Below are 16,834 nucleotides of genomic sequence, written 5' to 3'. Positions count from 1 at the left end.
TCCTAACCAATATGAATGCAGTCTCTCAAGTTCAATTAATTAACTACTAATGACACAAGGAGGAGTGCAAAAGTAAGTCTACATATCTTTGTATATATTCTTAATATTGGGGCACAGTATGCATGACATGACTCAAAATTATGAGGTGTAGCAGGCCTCTGGGAGAATATCATGCAAAGCATGCAAATAAACGTTCCATTTTTCTATATGATTGTAATAAAGTGACAAGGCTCAATGGGACTGATGTACGGCAGCCATAACTCTGGGAGTGCACCACAAGGGCTGGGCATTTAGCCGGACTTGCACAGGAAGTGGATGTAGCGAAGACAGGTTTCCAAAGGTACACTCATGTAGGAGAGCCAGTACCCCCAACAACATTTCTTTAATTCATTCTCTGGATGTGGTTGTCTCTGGAATTTATTGCCATCCCTAGTTGCCATGGTTTGATACAACTGAGTGGCTTGTTAGAGGAGAGTTAAGGAGGGCAGTTATGAGTAAACCTCGAGTCAGATATAGATCAGACCGGTAGATTTCCTTCTCTAAATGGAATTAGTGAACCAGTTGGACTTTTGCAACAATCCAATAGCTTCATGTTAAATTTTACTGATAATAGTTTTTTAATTTCCAGATTTTGTGAATTGAAATTCTCAAACTGCCATGGCAGGATTTGAACAGACATTTGCTGGCTCATGAGTCCAGGGCTCTGGATTAATAATTCAATAACACTACTGTACCCACATACAGGCCCTGGAATAGTGAAGGGACAGACATAATAGTCGGAAGTTTTACCTGGAGACACGTTGGGAGTGGGGGTGCCTGGTAGAGCATGAAAAACCTAGAAGTCCGGGTGTCCCCAAATGCTGTTTTAATTCCACAGCATGCGCGTGAAGTCACAAACAGGTTTCCCGCCTGGAATTCAGCCTGATTGACAGGCTCGGCTTCCAGTCAGGTCCAATCCCTGACCTCAGGGTGGGGGAGCTTGGTGGGTTGGGGGTGAAGCACTCCCGCTCCTCCTGGCCCATAAGGATTGCTCCCCGAGGCAGTCCTCTCCTCGCTGCAGCTGTTGGGATTCCTGAGTCCGGGAACCCTGGCCGGCCACAGTTAAACCTGCAAAGCAGGTTAAATCTGAGGCTTTCAGTCTCATTATCATATTTAAAGTTACAACCATCCTCCTGGGAGCGGTTTGGCTGCTGCCCCAATCCTGCCTTTGTTAAACTGGAAGTGGCGGGTTGCGGTCCGGATTCAGATTTTTAACACTTTAACCTCCCACCCGACCTCACCCCTCCTGATTTTTGGGGTTAAAATTCCCCTCAATACCTCTTCTGTTGTACCTCCAATTGAAGGCCCCTTTCTCAACTAAGTTGCAGAGCTCAATACTGGCGCTCCCACAGAAATTCCTGTCCTCAACGCTTTGTTTGCTACACGTTCTTTTGCAGTAGTATTTACCACAATACTGTAAGAAAGTTTAGCAAATATTCAATGTTAAGATGCACAGCAACTAAATAACAATGCTCATTCCAACAGAAAAACACAAATTTTAATTAAACTGTAGGAACGGTAATTAACATTAAAAAAAATCACTTCAAGGGGCCAGGCTAGTGGACTAGTTATGTATGTATTTGATTGGGTGAGCTAACATCCTAGAGTGGAGCTCACCAAAACAACATGAATTTTGACATTAGCGAGTAACACAATCTTCCTTTGGCCTCCTTTCTTTTTCCTGCTGCAATTCTGGTAAATATCCCCATGCACAAGCTTGGACACGGCAAGGACCTACAATTTCAAGGATAGCATGGCATCAAGCTATCAAGAAACGGCTGAGCACACTGGATACAGCAAAGGATTTGGGTGCTGAAAACATTCCGGCTGTTGTGCTGAAGACTTGTGCTCCAGAACTAGCCGCGCCTCTAGTCAAGCTGTTCCAGTACAGCTACAACACTGGCATCTACCCAATAATATGAACAACTGCCCAGGTATGTCCTATCCACAAAAAGCAGGACAAAGCCAATCCGGCCAATTACCGCCCAATCAGTCTACTCTCAATCATCAGCAAAGTGAATAAAGGTGTCAGCAACAGTGCTATCAAGTGGCACTTACTCACCAAAAACCTGCTCACTGATGCCTAGTCTGGATTCCACCAGGACCATTCATTGCAGCCTCATTACAGCCTTGGTCCAAACACGTATAAAAGAGCTGAATTCCAAAGGTGAGGTGAGAGTGACTGCCCTTGACATCAAGACAGCATTTGACTAAATGTGGCATCAAGGAGCCCTAGTTTAATTTAAGTCAATAGGAATCAGGGGGTAAATTGTCCACTGGCTGGAGTCATAACTAGTGCAAAGGAAGATGGTTGTGGTTTGGTTGTTGGAGGTCAATCAGCTCTGCCCCAGGGTATCACTGCAGAAGTTTTTCAGGGTAGTGCCCTAGGCCCAAGCATCTTCAGCTGTTTCGTTAATGTCCTTCCCTCCAACATAAAGTCAGAAGTGGGGATGTTTACTGATGATTGCACAGTGTTCAGTTCCATTTGCAACTCCTCAGATAACGAAGCAGTCCATGCCAGCATTCAGAAAGACCTGGACGACATTCATAAGAACATAAGAACATAAGAATTAGGAACAGGAGTAGCCATCTAGCCCCTCGAGCCTGCTCCACCATTCAAAAAGATCATGGCTGATCTGGCCGTGGACTCAGCTCCACTTACCCGCCTGCTCCCCATAACCCTTAATTCCCTTATTGGTTAAAATCTATCTATCTGTGATTTGAATACATTCAATGAGCTAGCCTCAACTGCTTCCTTGGGCAGAGAATTCCACAGATTCACAACCCTCTGGGAGAAGAAATTCCTTCTCAACTCAGTTTTAAATTGGCTCCCCCGTATTTTGAGGCTGTGCCCCCTAGTTCTAGTCTCCCCGACCAGTGGAAACAACCGCTCTGCCTCTATTTGTCTATCCCTTTCATTATTTTAAATGTTTCTATAAGATCACCCCTCATCCTTCTGAACTCCAATGAGTAAAGACCCAGTCTACTCAATCTATCATAAGGTAACCCCCTCATCTCCGGAATCAGCCGAGTGAATCGTCTCTGTACCCCCTCCAAGGCTAGTATATCCTTCCTTAAGTAAGGTGACCAAAACTGCACACAGTACTCCAGGTGCGGCCTCACCAATACCCTGTACAGTTGCAGCAGGACCTCCCTGCTTTTGTACTCCATCCCTCTCGCAATGAAGGCCAACATTCCATTTGCCTTCCTGATTACCTGCTGCACCTGCAAACTAACATTTTGGGATTCATGCACAAGGACCCCCAGGTCCCTCTGCACCGCAGTATGTTGTAATTTCTCCCCATTCAAATAATATTCCCTTTTACTGTTTTTTTTCCCAAGGTGGATGACCTCACACTTTCTGACATTGTATTCCATCTGCCAAACCTTAGCCCATTCGCTTAACCTATCTAAATCTCTTTGCAGCCTCTCTGTGTCCTCAACACAACCCGCTTTCCCACTAATCTTTGTGCCATCTGAAAATTTTGTTACACTGCACTCTGTCCCCTCTTCCAGGTCATCTATGTATATTGTAAACAGTTGTGGTCCCAGCACCGATCCCTGTGGCACACCACTAACCACCGATTTCCAACCCGAAAAGGACCCATTTATCCTGACTCTCTGCTTTCTGTTAGCCAGCCAATTCTCTATCCATGCTAATACATTTCCTCTGACTCCGCGTACCTTTATCTTCTGCAGTAACCTTTTGTGTGGCAACTTATCGAATGCCTTTTGGAAATCTAAACACCACATCCATCGGTACACCTCTATCCACCATGCTCGTTATATCCTCAAAGAATTCCAGTAAATTAGTTAAACATGATTTTCCCTTCATGAATCCATGTTGCGTCTGCTTGATTGCACTATTCCTATCTAGATGTCCCGCTATTTCTTCCTTAATGATAGCTTCAAGCATTTTCCCCACTACAGATGTTAAACTAACCGGCCTATAGTTAACTGCCTTTTGTCTGCCCCCTTTTTTAAACAGAGGCGTTACATTAGCTGCTTTCCAATCCGCTGGTATCTCCCCAGAGTCCAGAGAATTTTGGTAGATTATAACGAATGCATCTGCTATAACTTCCGCCATCTCTTTTAATACCCTGGGATGCATTTCATCTGGACCAGGGGACTTGTCTACCTTGAGTCCCATTAGCCTGTCCAGCACTACCTCCCTAGTGATAGTAATTGTCTCAAGGTCCTCCCTTCCCACATTCCTGTGACCAGCAATTTTTGACATGGTTTTTGTGTCTTCCACTGTGAAGACCGAAGCAAAATAATTGTTTAAGGTCTCAGCCATTTCCACATTTCCCATTATTAAATCCCCCTTCTCATCTTCTAAGGGACCAACATTTACTTTAGTCACTCTCTTCCATTTTATATATCGGTAAAAGCTTTTACTATCTGTTTTTATATTTTGCGCAAGTTTACTTTCGTAATCTATCTTTCCTTTCTTTATTGCTTTCTAAATCATTCTTTGCTGTCGTTTAAAATTTTCCCAATCTTCTAGTTTCCCACTAACCTTGGCCACCTTATACGCATTGATTTTTAATTTGATACTCTCCTTTATTTCCTTGGTTATCCACGGCTGGTTATCCCTTCTCTTACCGCCCTTCTTTTTCACTGGAATATATTTTATGAAAGAGCTCCTTAAAAGTCCTCCACTGTTCCTCAATTGTGCTACCATTTAGTCTGTGTTCCCATCTACTTTAGCCAACTCTGCCCTCATCCCACTGTAGTCCCCTTTGTTTAAGCATAGTACGCTCGTTTGAGACACTACTTCCTCACCCTCAATCTGTATTACAAATTCAACCATACTATGATCACTCATTCCAAGAGGATCTTTTACTTGGTGATCGTTGAGTGAACAATGGTTGGCTGGTCACATAGAAACATAGAAAATAGGTGCAAGAGTAGGCCATTCAGTCCTTTGAGCCTGCACCACCGTTCAATAAGATCATGGCTGATCATTCCTTCAGTACCCCTTTCCTGCTTTCTCTCCATACCCCTTGATCCCTTTAGCCATAAGGGCCACATCCAACTCCCTCTTGAATACATCTAACCAACTTGCATTCACAACTCCCTGCGGAAGAGAATTCCACAGGTTAACAACTCTCCTCATCTCAGTCCTAAATGGCTTATTCCTTATCCTTAGACTGTGACCCCTGATTCTGGACTCCTCCAACATCGGGAACATTCTTCCTGCATCTAACCTGTCCAGTCCCATCAGAATTTTATATGTTTCTTTGAGATCCCCTCTCATCCTTCTAAACTCCAGTGAATACAGGCCCAGTCGATCCAGTCTCTCCTCATATGTCAGTCCTGCCATCCTGGGAATTAGTCTGGTGAACCTTCGTTGCACTCGCTCAATAGCAAGTACATCCTTCCTCAGATTAGGAGGCCAAAACTGAACACAATATTCCAGGTAAGGCCTCACCAAGGCCTTGTACAGCTGCAGCAAGACCTCCCTGTTCGTATACTCAAATCCTCTAACTATGAAGGCCAACATGTCATTTGCCTTCTTCATTGCCTGCTGCACTTGCATGCCAACCTTCAATGACTGATGTACCATGACACCCAGGTCTCGTTGCACCTCCCTTTTCCTAATCTGCCACCATTCAGATAATATTCTGCCTTCATGTTTTTGCCACCAAAGTGGATAACCTCACATTTATCCACATTATACTGCATCTGCCATGCATTTGTCTACTCACCTAACCTGTCCAAGTCACCCTGCAGCCTCGTGGCGTCCTCCTCACAGCTCACACTGCCAACCAGCTTAGTGTCACTGCAAACATGGAGATATTACTCTCAATTCCTTCATCTAAATCATTGATGTATATTGTAAATAGCTGGGGTCCCAGCACTGAGCCCTGCGGCACCCCACTAGTCACTGCCTGCCATTCTGAAAAGAACCCGTTTATCCCGACTCTCTGCTTCCTGTCTGCCAACCAGTTCTCCATCCACGTCAACACATTACCCCCAAAACCATCTGCTTTAATTTTGCACACCAATCTCTTGTGTGGGACCTTGTCAAAAGCCTTTTGAAAATCCAAATACACCACATCCACTGGTTCTCACTGATTGCTTCTTCCTCACTCGGTTCCAGTTCATCCATGTGCCGCAGTTTAACCTGGGCAAGGTATTTCCTGCTTGTTTGCCCATTCTTGAGCATGACAATAAACACTCTGTTATCCTCCTTGGCTGTAACAGTGTCGGCGATCCACTTTGGACCTTGACCATAGTTCAGTACATAAACCAGATCGTTGATCGAGATGTCACGTGACACGGCAACACGATCATGACACCATTGCTGACTTTGACATCTGTTTTCAACACGATTATTCAAATCAGGATGAACAAGAGAAAGCCTGGTCTTGAGATTTTTCTTCATCAGTAGTTCAGCAGGAGGAACCCCACTAAACGTATGAGGTCTTGACCTGTAACTAAGCAATATACATGACAACCATCTCTGCAGTGAGCCCTGAGTTACACGTATCATACTTTGCTTGATCGTTTGAATGGCATGTTCTGCTTGACCATTAGAAGCAGGCTTGAATGGAGCTGATCTCACATGTCTGATGCCATTGAGTTTCATGAACTCCTGGAACTCAAGACTTGTGAAGCAAGATCCGTTGTCGCTCACAACAATGTCAGGCAAACCATGAGTCGCAAGCATGATACGAAGGCTCTCAATGGTAGCTGTAGACGTGCTGGATGACATAATAACACACTCTATCCACTTAGAACATACATCTACTACGACAAAAAACATCTTTCGGAGGAACGGGCTCGCAAAATCAATGTGGATCCTCGACCATGGTTTGGATGGCCATGACCAAAGACTCAGTGGAGATTCTGCTGGTACTTTTCTTAGCTGCATGCAAGTATTACACTGATGCACGCATGATTCCAGATCAGAGTCAATTCCAGGCCACCATACATGAGACCTAGCAATGGACTTCATCATGACAATACCAGGATGAGTGCTATGAAGTTCACGTACAAATTTTTCTCTACCTTTCTTAGACATAATTACACGATTACCCCACAGTAAACAGTCTGACTTAATGGACAGCTCATCCTTGCGACAGTTGTAAGGTTTGGTCTCCTCACGCATCTCCATAGGCATGGCAGACCAATCACCACTGAGTACACACCATTTCACAACCGATAAAATAGGGTCATGGCTGGTCCAGATCCTAACTTGTTGAGCAGTGACAGGAGTTCCTTCACTCTCAAAAGCATCTATTACTAACAGTAGATCTGCAGGTTGAGGCGCCTCCATCTCAGTTGTGGGTAAGGGCAGACGACTCAGTGCATCAGCACATTTCTCAGTACCAGGTCTGTGATGGATGACGTAATCATACGCAGACAATGTCAGCGCCCACCTTTGAATGCGGGATGATGCATTGGTATTAATACCTTTGTTTTCTTCAAATAATTAAATGAGTGGCTTGTGGTCCATTTCTACTTCAAAACAAAGACCAAACAGGTACTGGTGCATTTTTTTTACCCCATGCATGCAGGCCAAAGTTCTTTCTTTACCATACTGTAGGCTCTTTATGCTTTAGACAGACTTCTCGAAGCAGACGTAACAGGTTGTAGCTTGCCCGATTCATTTGCTTGTTGGAGTATGCAGCCAACCCTATATGATGAAGCATCAGGCCAATACAAGGCACTTATGCAGATCATGATGAACAAGCAACTTGTTTGAACATAGCAGATTGTTGGCTTTCTCAAAGATCTTGAGATGTGCCACAGACCCAGTTGTCACCTTTTCTTAGTAACACATGCAGTGACTCGAGAAAAGTGCTCAATCTGGGTAAGAAATTACAAAAGTAGTCGAGTAGCCCAAGGAACGAACGCAGCTTTGTCACATTCTGAGCCTGGGTGCATTTTTGATGGCCTCGGTTTTCGAATCAGTGGGCCTGATGCCACCAGCAGCAATCTTCCTCCCGAGGAATTCGACTTCAGGTGCCATGAATACACACTTCGAGCGTTTCAGCCTGAGTCCCACTTTGTCCAGACGCTGTCGGACTTCTTCAAGATTGTTCAGATGTTCAACAGTGTCACGACCTGTGACCAGAATGTCATCTTGAAACATGACAGTTCTACGAACGGACTTCAGTAAACTCTCCATATTCCTCTGAAATATGGCTGCAGCCGAACGAATCCCAAAAGGACACCTGTTGTAGACGAACAGTCCTTTATGGGTGTTCATGCAGGTGAGTTTCTTCGAAGTGTCGACAAGCTCCTGGGTCATATAGTCCGACATAAGATCCAGTTTCGTGAACGACTTTCCACCAGCTAGCATGGCAAACAGGTCATCAGCCCTCAGTAACGGATACTGATCCTGTTTTGAAAATCGGTTAATCGTAACCTTGTAGTCTCCACAAATCCTGACAGTGCCATCACTCTTCAACACAGGAACAATGGGACTAGCCCACTCATTAAACTCGACCGGTGATATGATTCTTTCATGGTGGAGTCTGTCAAGCTCAATTTCAACCTTCTTCCTCATCATGTATGGAACAGACCGAGCTTTGTGTTAGACAGGCCTTGCATTGGAGTACAGGTGAATCTGTACCTTGGCTCCCGTAAAATTAACAATGCCCGGTTCAAACAAAGAAGGTAACTTTTTCTATACTTGAGCACACGAAGTATCATCCACCGAGGACACCATCTTGACATCATTCCAGTTCAGCGTGATTTTTTCGAGCCAATTCCTGTCGAACAGTGTTGGACCATTACCTGGGATGATCCATAATGGTAGCTCGTGAGCCACACCGTTATATGACACTTCGATTGCTGCACTGCCGAGCACCGTTATGAGTTCCTTAGTATAAATACGCAACCTGGCATTGACTGGACTCAGCGCTTTCGCAGCCTTAGTGTTCCACAGCTTGTCGAATGTACTTTGGCTCATTATCGACTGGCTCGCACCTGTGCCCAGCTCCATTGATACAGGCACACCATTCAGCTTCACATTAATAACTACCGGCTTGCTCTTGCTCAGGAATGAATACATTCCATTCACTTCCTCCTCAGGTTGCATATCCGGGCCATCACTGAACTGGTCCTCATCAACCACATGGTGAGCCGCACCACGCTTGCTCCATTGTGGACACATCCTGTGAAGCTGCCCCATTTTCGAACATCCATTGCATGAGTATTGTCTGAACTGACACTGATGAGGCCGAGGATTGCCCCCACAACACCAACAGGGTAAAATCTGGATCGAACCAGATGGAGGGCTCTGAGCAGTGGCAGGTTTCGCGTCAGCAGCTCTGCCCGAAGAGGACACCATCTTGTTTACAGTACTTGCCGTGGAACTCTGATTCGTCGATGATATCTGCCTCAAATTATCATCTGTCGTCAGTCATGCCTGGGCAGTCGCGATGGCCTTTTTCAAATCCAGCGTCTCTGCAGCCAACAGCTTCCTGAGGATCGCATCATGGCTGATGCCTATCACGAAGACATCACGCAGCTTGTTTTCCAGCATATTCCCGAACTTATATAAAAACATAGAAAATAGGTGCAGGAGTAGGCCATTCGGCCCTTCGAGCCTGCACAACAATTCAATAAGATCATGGCTGATTATTCACCTCAATACCCCTTTCCTGCTTTCTCTCCATACCCCTTGATCCCTTTAGCCGTAAGGGCCATACTAACTCCCTCTTGAATATATCCAATGAACTGGCATCAACAACTCTCTGCGGTAGGGAATTCCACCGGTTAACAACTCTCTGAGTGAAGAAGATTCTCCTCATCTCAGTCCTAAATGGCTTACCCCTTATCCTTAGACTATGTCCCCTCGTCCTGGACTTCCCCAACATCGGGACCATTGTTCCTGCATCTAACCTGTCCAGTCCCGTCAGAATTTTATATGTTTCTATGAGATCCCCTCTCATCCTTCTAAACTCCAGTGAATACAGGCCCAGTCGATCCAGTCTCACCTCGTATGTCAGTCCTGCCATCCCGGGAATCAGTCTGGTGAACTCGCTGCACTCCATCAATAGCAAGAATGTCCTTCCTCAGATTAGGAGACCAAAACTGAACACAATATTCCAGGTGAAGCCTAACTAAGGCCCTGTACAACTGCAGTAAGACCTCCCTGCTCTTATACTCTAATCCCCTAGCTATGAAGGCCAACATACCATTTGCTTTCTTCACCGCCTGCTGTACCTGCATGCCAACTTTCAATGACTGATGTACCATGACACCCAGGTCTCGTTGCACCTCCCCTTTTCCTAATCTGCCGCCATTCAGATATTATTCTGCCTTTGTGTTTTTTCCACCAAAATAGATAACCTCACATTTATCCACATTATACTGCATCTACCATGAGTTTGCCCATTCACCTAACCTGTCCAAGTCACCCTGCAGCCTTTTAGCGTCCTCCTCACAGCTCACACCGCCACATAGTTTAAGTGTCATCTGCAAACTTGGAGTTATTACACTCAATTCCCTCATCCAAATCATTGATGTATATTGTAAAGAGCTGGGGTCCCAGCCCAGAACCCTGCGGCACCCCACTAGTCACTGCCTGCCATTATGAAAAGGACCCATTTATCCCGAGTCGCTGCTTCCTGTCTGCCAACTAGTTCTCCATTCACGTCAGTACATTACCCCCAATACCATGTGCTTTAATTTTGCACACCAATTTCTTGTGTGGGACCTTGTCAAAAGCCTTTTGAAAGTCCAAATACACCACATCCACTGGTTCTCCCTTGTCCACTCTACCAGTTACATCCTCAAAAAATTCTAGAAGATTTATCAAACAGGATTTCCCTTTCATAAATCCATGCTGACTTGGACCGATCCCATCACTGCTTTCCAAATGTGCTGCAATTTCATCCTTAATAATTGATTCCAACATTTTCCACTCTACTGATGTCAGGCGAACCGGACTATAATTACCTGCTTTCTCTCTCCCTCCTTTCTTAAAAAGTGGTGTTACATTAGCTGCCCTCCGTCCATAGCAACCGATCCAGAGTTGATAGACTGTTGGAAAATGATCACCAATGCATCCACTATTTCCAGGGCTACTTCCTTAAGTATTCTGGGATGCAGACTATCAGGCTCCGGGTATTTATCGGCCTTCAATCCCATCAATTTCCTGCCTAATAAGGATTTCCTTCAGTTCCTCCTTCCCTCTAGACCTTTGGTCCCCTCGTATTTCCAGAAGGTTATTCGGGTCTTCCTTCATGAAGACAGAACCAAAGTATTTGTTTAACTTGTCTGCCATTTCTTTGTTCCCCATTATAAATTCACCTGAATCTGACTGCAAGGGACCTACATTTGTTTTCACTAATCTTTTTCTCTTCACATATCGATAGAAGCTTTTGCAGTCAGTTTTTATGTTGCCAGCAAGCTTCCTCTCATACTCTATTTTCCCCCTCCTAATTAAACCCTTTGCCTTCCTCTGCTGTATTACAAAATTCTCCCAGTCCTCAGGTTTGCTGCTTCTTCTGGCCAATTTATACGCCTCTTCCTTGGATTTAACACTATCCTTAATTTCCCTTGTTAGCCACGGTTGAGCCACTTCCCCATTTTATTTTTACTCCAGACAGGGATGTACAATTGTTGATGTTTATCCATGTGATCTTTAAATGTTTGCCATTGCCTGTCCACAGTCAACCCTTTAAGTATCACTCGCCAGTCTATTCTAGCCAATTCACGTCTCATACCATCAAAGTTACATAGAAACATAGAAACATAGAAAATAGGTGCAGGAGCAGGCCATTCAGCCCTTCTAGCCTGCACCGCCATTCAACGAGTTCATGGCTGAACATGAAACTTCAGTACCCACTTCCTGCTTTCACGCCATACCCCTTGATCCCCCGAGTACTAAGGACTTCATCTAACTCCCTTTTGAATATATTTAGTGAATTGGCCTCAACTACTTCCTGTGGTAGAGAATTCCACAGGTTCACCACTCTCTGGGTGAAGAAGTTTCTCCTTATCTCGGTCCTAAATGGCTTACCCCTTATCCTTAGACTGTGACCCCTGGTTCTGGACTTCCCCAACATTGGGAACATTCTTCCTGCATCCAACCTGTCCAAACCCGTCAGAATTTTAAACGTTTCTATGAGGTCCCCTCTCACTCTTCTGAACTCCAGTGAATACAAGCCCAGTTGATTCAGTCTTTCTTGATAGGTCAGTCCCACCATCCCGGGAATCAGTCTGGTGAATCTTCGCTGCACTCCCTCAACAGCAAGTATGTCCTTCCTCAAGTTAGGAGACCAAAACTGTACACAATACTCCAGGTGTGGCCTCACCAAGGCCCTGTACAACTGTAGCAACACCTCCCTGCCCCTGTACTCAAATCCCCTCGCTATGAAGGCCAACATGCCATTTGCTTTCTTAACCGCCTGCTGTACCTGCATGCCAACCTTCAATGACTGATGTACCATGACACCCAGGTCTCGTTGCACCTTCCCTTTTCCTAATCTGTCACCATTCAGATAATAGTCTGTCTCTCTGTTTTTACCACCAAAGTGGATAACCTCACATTTATCCACATTATACTTCATCTGCCACGCATTTGCCCACTCACCTAACCTATCCAAGTCACTCTGTAGCCTCATAGCATCCTCCTCGCAGCTCACACTGCCACCCAACTTAGTGTCATCCGCAAATTTGGAGATACTACATTTAATCCCTTCGTCTAAATCATTAATGTATAATGTAAACAGCTGGGGCCCCAGCACAGAACCCTGCGGTACCCCACTAGTCACTGCCTGCCATTCCGAAAAGTACCCATTTACTCCTACTCTTTGCTTCCTGTCTGACAACCAGTTCTCAATCCACGTCAGCACACTACCCCCAATCCCATGTGCTTTAACTTTGCACATTAATCTCCTGTGTGGGACCTTGTCGAAAGCCTTCTGAAAGTCCAAATATACCACATCAACTGGTACTCCTTTGTCCACTTTATTGGAAACATCCTCAAAAAATTCCAGAAGATTTGTCAAGCATGATCTCCCTTTTACAAATCCATGCTGACTTGGACCTATCATGTCACCATTTTCCAAATGCGCTGCTATGACATCCTTAATAATTGATTCCATCATTTTACCCACTACTGAGGTCAGGCTGACCGGTCTATAATTCCCTGCTTTCTCTCTCCCTCCTTTTTTAAAAAGTGGGGTTACATTGGCTACCCTCCACTCGATAGGAACTGATCCAGAGTCAATGGAATGTTGGAAAATGACTGTCAATGCATCCGCTATTTCCAAGGCCACCTCCTTAAGTACTCTGGGATGCAGTCCATCAGGCCCTGGGGATTTATCGGCCTTCAATCCCATCAATTTCCCCAACACAATTTCCCGACTAATAAAGATTTCCCTCAGTTCCTCCTCTTTAATAGACCCTCTGACCACTTTTATATCCGGAAGGTTGTTTGTGTCCTCCTTAGTGAATACTGAACCAAAGTACTTGTTCAATTGGTCTGCCATTTCTTTGTTCCCCGTTATGACTTCCCCTGATTCTGACTGCAGGGGACCTACGTTTGTTTTTACTAACCTCTTTCTCTTTACATACCTATAGAAACTTTTGCAATCCGCCTTAATGTTCCCTGCAAGCTTCTTCTCGTACTCCATTTTCCCTGCCCTAATCAAACCCTTTGTCCTCCTCTGCTGAGTTCTAAATTTCTCCCAGTCCTCAGGTTCGCTGCTATTTCTGGCCAATTTGTATGCCACTTCCTTGGCTTTAATACTATCCCTGATTTCCCTAGATAGCCACGGTTGAGCCACCTTCCCTTTTTTATTTTTACGCCAGACAGGAATGTACAATTGTTGTAATTCATCCATGCGTTCTCTAAATGTCTGCCATTGCCCATCCACAGTCAACCCCTTAAGTATCATTAGCCAATCTATCTTAGCCAATTCATGCCTCATACCTTCAAAGTTACCCTTCTTTAAGTTCTGGACCATGGTCTCTGAATTAACTGTTTCATTCTCCATCCTAATGCAGAATTCCACCATATTATGGTCACTCTTCCCCAAGGGGCCTCGCACAATGAGATTGCTAATTAATCCTCTCTCATTACACAACACCCAGTCTAAGATGGCCTCCCCCCTAGTTGGTTCCTCGACATATTGGTCTAGAAAACCATCCCTTATGCATTCCAGGAAATCCTCCTCCACCGTATTGCTTCCAGTTTGGCTAGCCCAATCTATGTGCATATTAAAGTCACCCATTATAACTGCTGCACCTTTATTGCATGCACTCCTAATTTCCTGTTTGATGCCCTCCCCAACATCACTACTACTGTTTGGAGGTCTGTACACAACTCCCACTAACGATTTTTGCCCTTTAGTGTTCTGCAGCTCCACCCATATAGATTCCACATCATCCAAGCTAATGTCTTTCCTAACTATTGCATTAATCTCCTCTTTAACCAGTAATGCTACCCCACCTCCTTTTCCTTTTATTCTATCCTTCCTGAATGTTGAATACCCCTGGATGTTGAGTTCCCAGCCCTGATCATCCTGGAGCCACGTCTCCGTAATCCCAATCACATCATATTTGTTAACATCTATTTGCACAATTAATTCATCCACCTTATTGCGGATACTCCTTGCATTAAGACACAAAGCCTTCAGGCTTGTTTTTTTAACACCCTTTGTCCTTTTAGAATTTTGCTGTACAGTGGCCCTTTTTGTTCTTTGCCTTGGGTTTCTCTGCCCTCCACTTTTCCTCATCTCCTTTCTGTCTTTTGCTTTTGCTTCCTTTTTGTCTCCCTCTGTCTCCCTGTATAGGTTCCCATCCCCCTGCAATATTAGTTTAACTCCTCCCCAACAGCACTAGCAAACACTCCCCCTAGGACATTGGTTCCGGACCTGCCCAGGTGCAGACCGTCCGGTTTGTACTGGTCCCACCTCCCCCAGAACCGGTTCCAATGCCCCAAGAATTTGAATCCCTCCCTGCTGCACCACTGCTCAAGCCATGTATTCATCTGCGCTATCCTGCGATTCCTACTCTGACTAGCACGTGGCACTGGTAGCAATCCCGAGATTACTACTTTTGAGGTCCTACTTTTTAATTTAGCTCCTAGCTCCTTAAATTCTTTTCGTAGGACCTCATCCCTTTTTTTACCTATGTCGTTGGTACCAATGTGCACCACGACAACTGGCTGTTCTCCCTCCCATTTCAGAATGTCCTGCACCCGCTCCGAGACATCCTTGACCCTTGCACCAGGGAGGCAACATACCATCCTGGAGTCTCGGTTGCGTCCGCAGAAACGCCTATCTATTCCCCTCACCATCGAATCCCCTATCACTATCGCGCTCCCACTCTTTTTCCTGCCCTCCTTTGCAGCAGAGCCACCTACGGTGCCATGAACTTGGCTGCTGCTGCCCTCCCCTGATGAGTCATCCTCCCCAACAGTACTCAAAGCAGTGTATCTGTTTTGCAGGGGGATGACCACAGGGGACTCCTGCACTATCTTTCTTGCACTGCTCTTCCTGTTGGTCTTCCATTCCATATCTGGCTGTGGACCCTTCTCCTGCGGTAAGACCAACTCACTACACGTGATACTCACGTCATTCTCAGCATCGTGGATGCTCCAGAGTGAATCCACCTTCAGCTCCAATTCTGCAACGCGGACCGTCAAGAGCTCGAGGCGGATACACTTCCCACACACGTAGTCGTCAGGGACACCGGAAGTGTCCCCGAGTTCCCACATGGTACAGGAGGAGCATATCACATGACTGAGCTCTCCTGCCATGTCTTAACCTTAGATACCCTTAAATTGGTAATAACAATGTTATAGTTCACTTACTGATATAAAAAATAAAAGAAAAGCTACTCACCCAACACCAGCCAATCACTTACCCCATTGGCTGTGACGTCACTTTTTGATTACTTTCTACTTCTATTTTGCTTTCTCTCCCGCTGTAGCTGCACCGGTATGCTTTTGACAGGTCGCTCCCCTCTCACCAACTGCCGCTGGCTCGATCTCCCGCTGGGCTTTTGACAGGTCGCTCCCCTCTCACCAACTGCCGCTGGCTCTCGATCTCCCGCTGGGCTTTTGACAGGTCGCTCCCCTCTCACCAACTGCCGCTGGCTCGATCTCCCGCTGGGCTTTTGACAGGTCGCTCCCCTCTCACCAACTGCCGCTGGCTCGATCTCCCGCTGGGCTTTTGACAGGTCGCTCCCCTCTCACCAACTGCCGCTGGCTCGATCTCCCGCTGGGCTTTTGACAGGTCGCTCCCCTCTCACCAACTGCCGCTGGCTCGATCTCCCGCTGGGCTTTTGACAGGTCGCTCCCCTCTCACCAACTACCTTTCCTTAAGTTCAGGACCTTAGTCTCTGAATTAACTGTGTCACTCTCCATTTTAATAAAGAATTCTATCATATTATGATCACTCTTCCCCAAGGAGCCTCACACAAGAAGATTTTTAATTAGTCCTTTCTCATTACACATCACCCAGTCCAGGATGGCCAGCCCTCTAGTTGGTTCCTCGACATATTGGCCAAGGAAACCATCCCTAATACACTCCAGGAAATCCTCCTCCACTGCATTGCTACCAGTTTGATTAGCCCAATCAATAAGTAGATTAAAGTCGCCCATGATAACTGCTGTACTTTATTGCACGCATCCCTAACTTCTTGTTTGATGCTATCCCCATCCTCACTACTACTGTTTGGTGGTCTGTACACAACTCCCACTAGCGTTTTCTGCCCTTTTGTATTCCGTAGTTCCACCCATACCAATTCCACATCATCGAAGCTAATGTCCTTCCTTACTGTTGCATTAATTTCCTCTTTGACCAGCAATGCCACCCCG

Source organism: Pristiophorus japonicus, chromosome 1 (assembly GCF_044704955.1).
Source record: "Pristiophorus japonicus isolate sPriJap1 chromosome 1, sPriJap1.hap1, whole genome shotgun sequence".
Taxonomy (NCBI): Eukaryota; Metazoa; Chordata; class Chondrichthyes; family Pristiophoridae; genus Pristiophorus; species Pristiophorus japonicus.
This window is presented reverse-complemented; position numbering follows the sequence as displayed.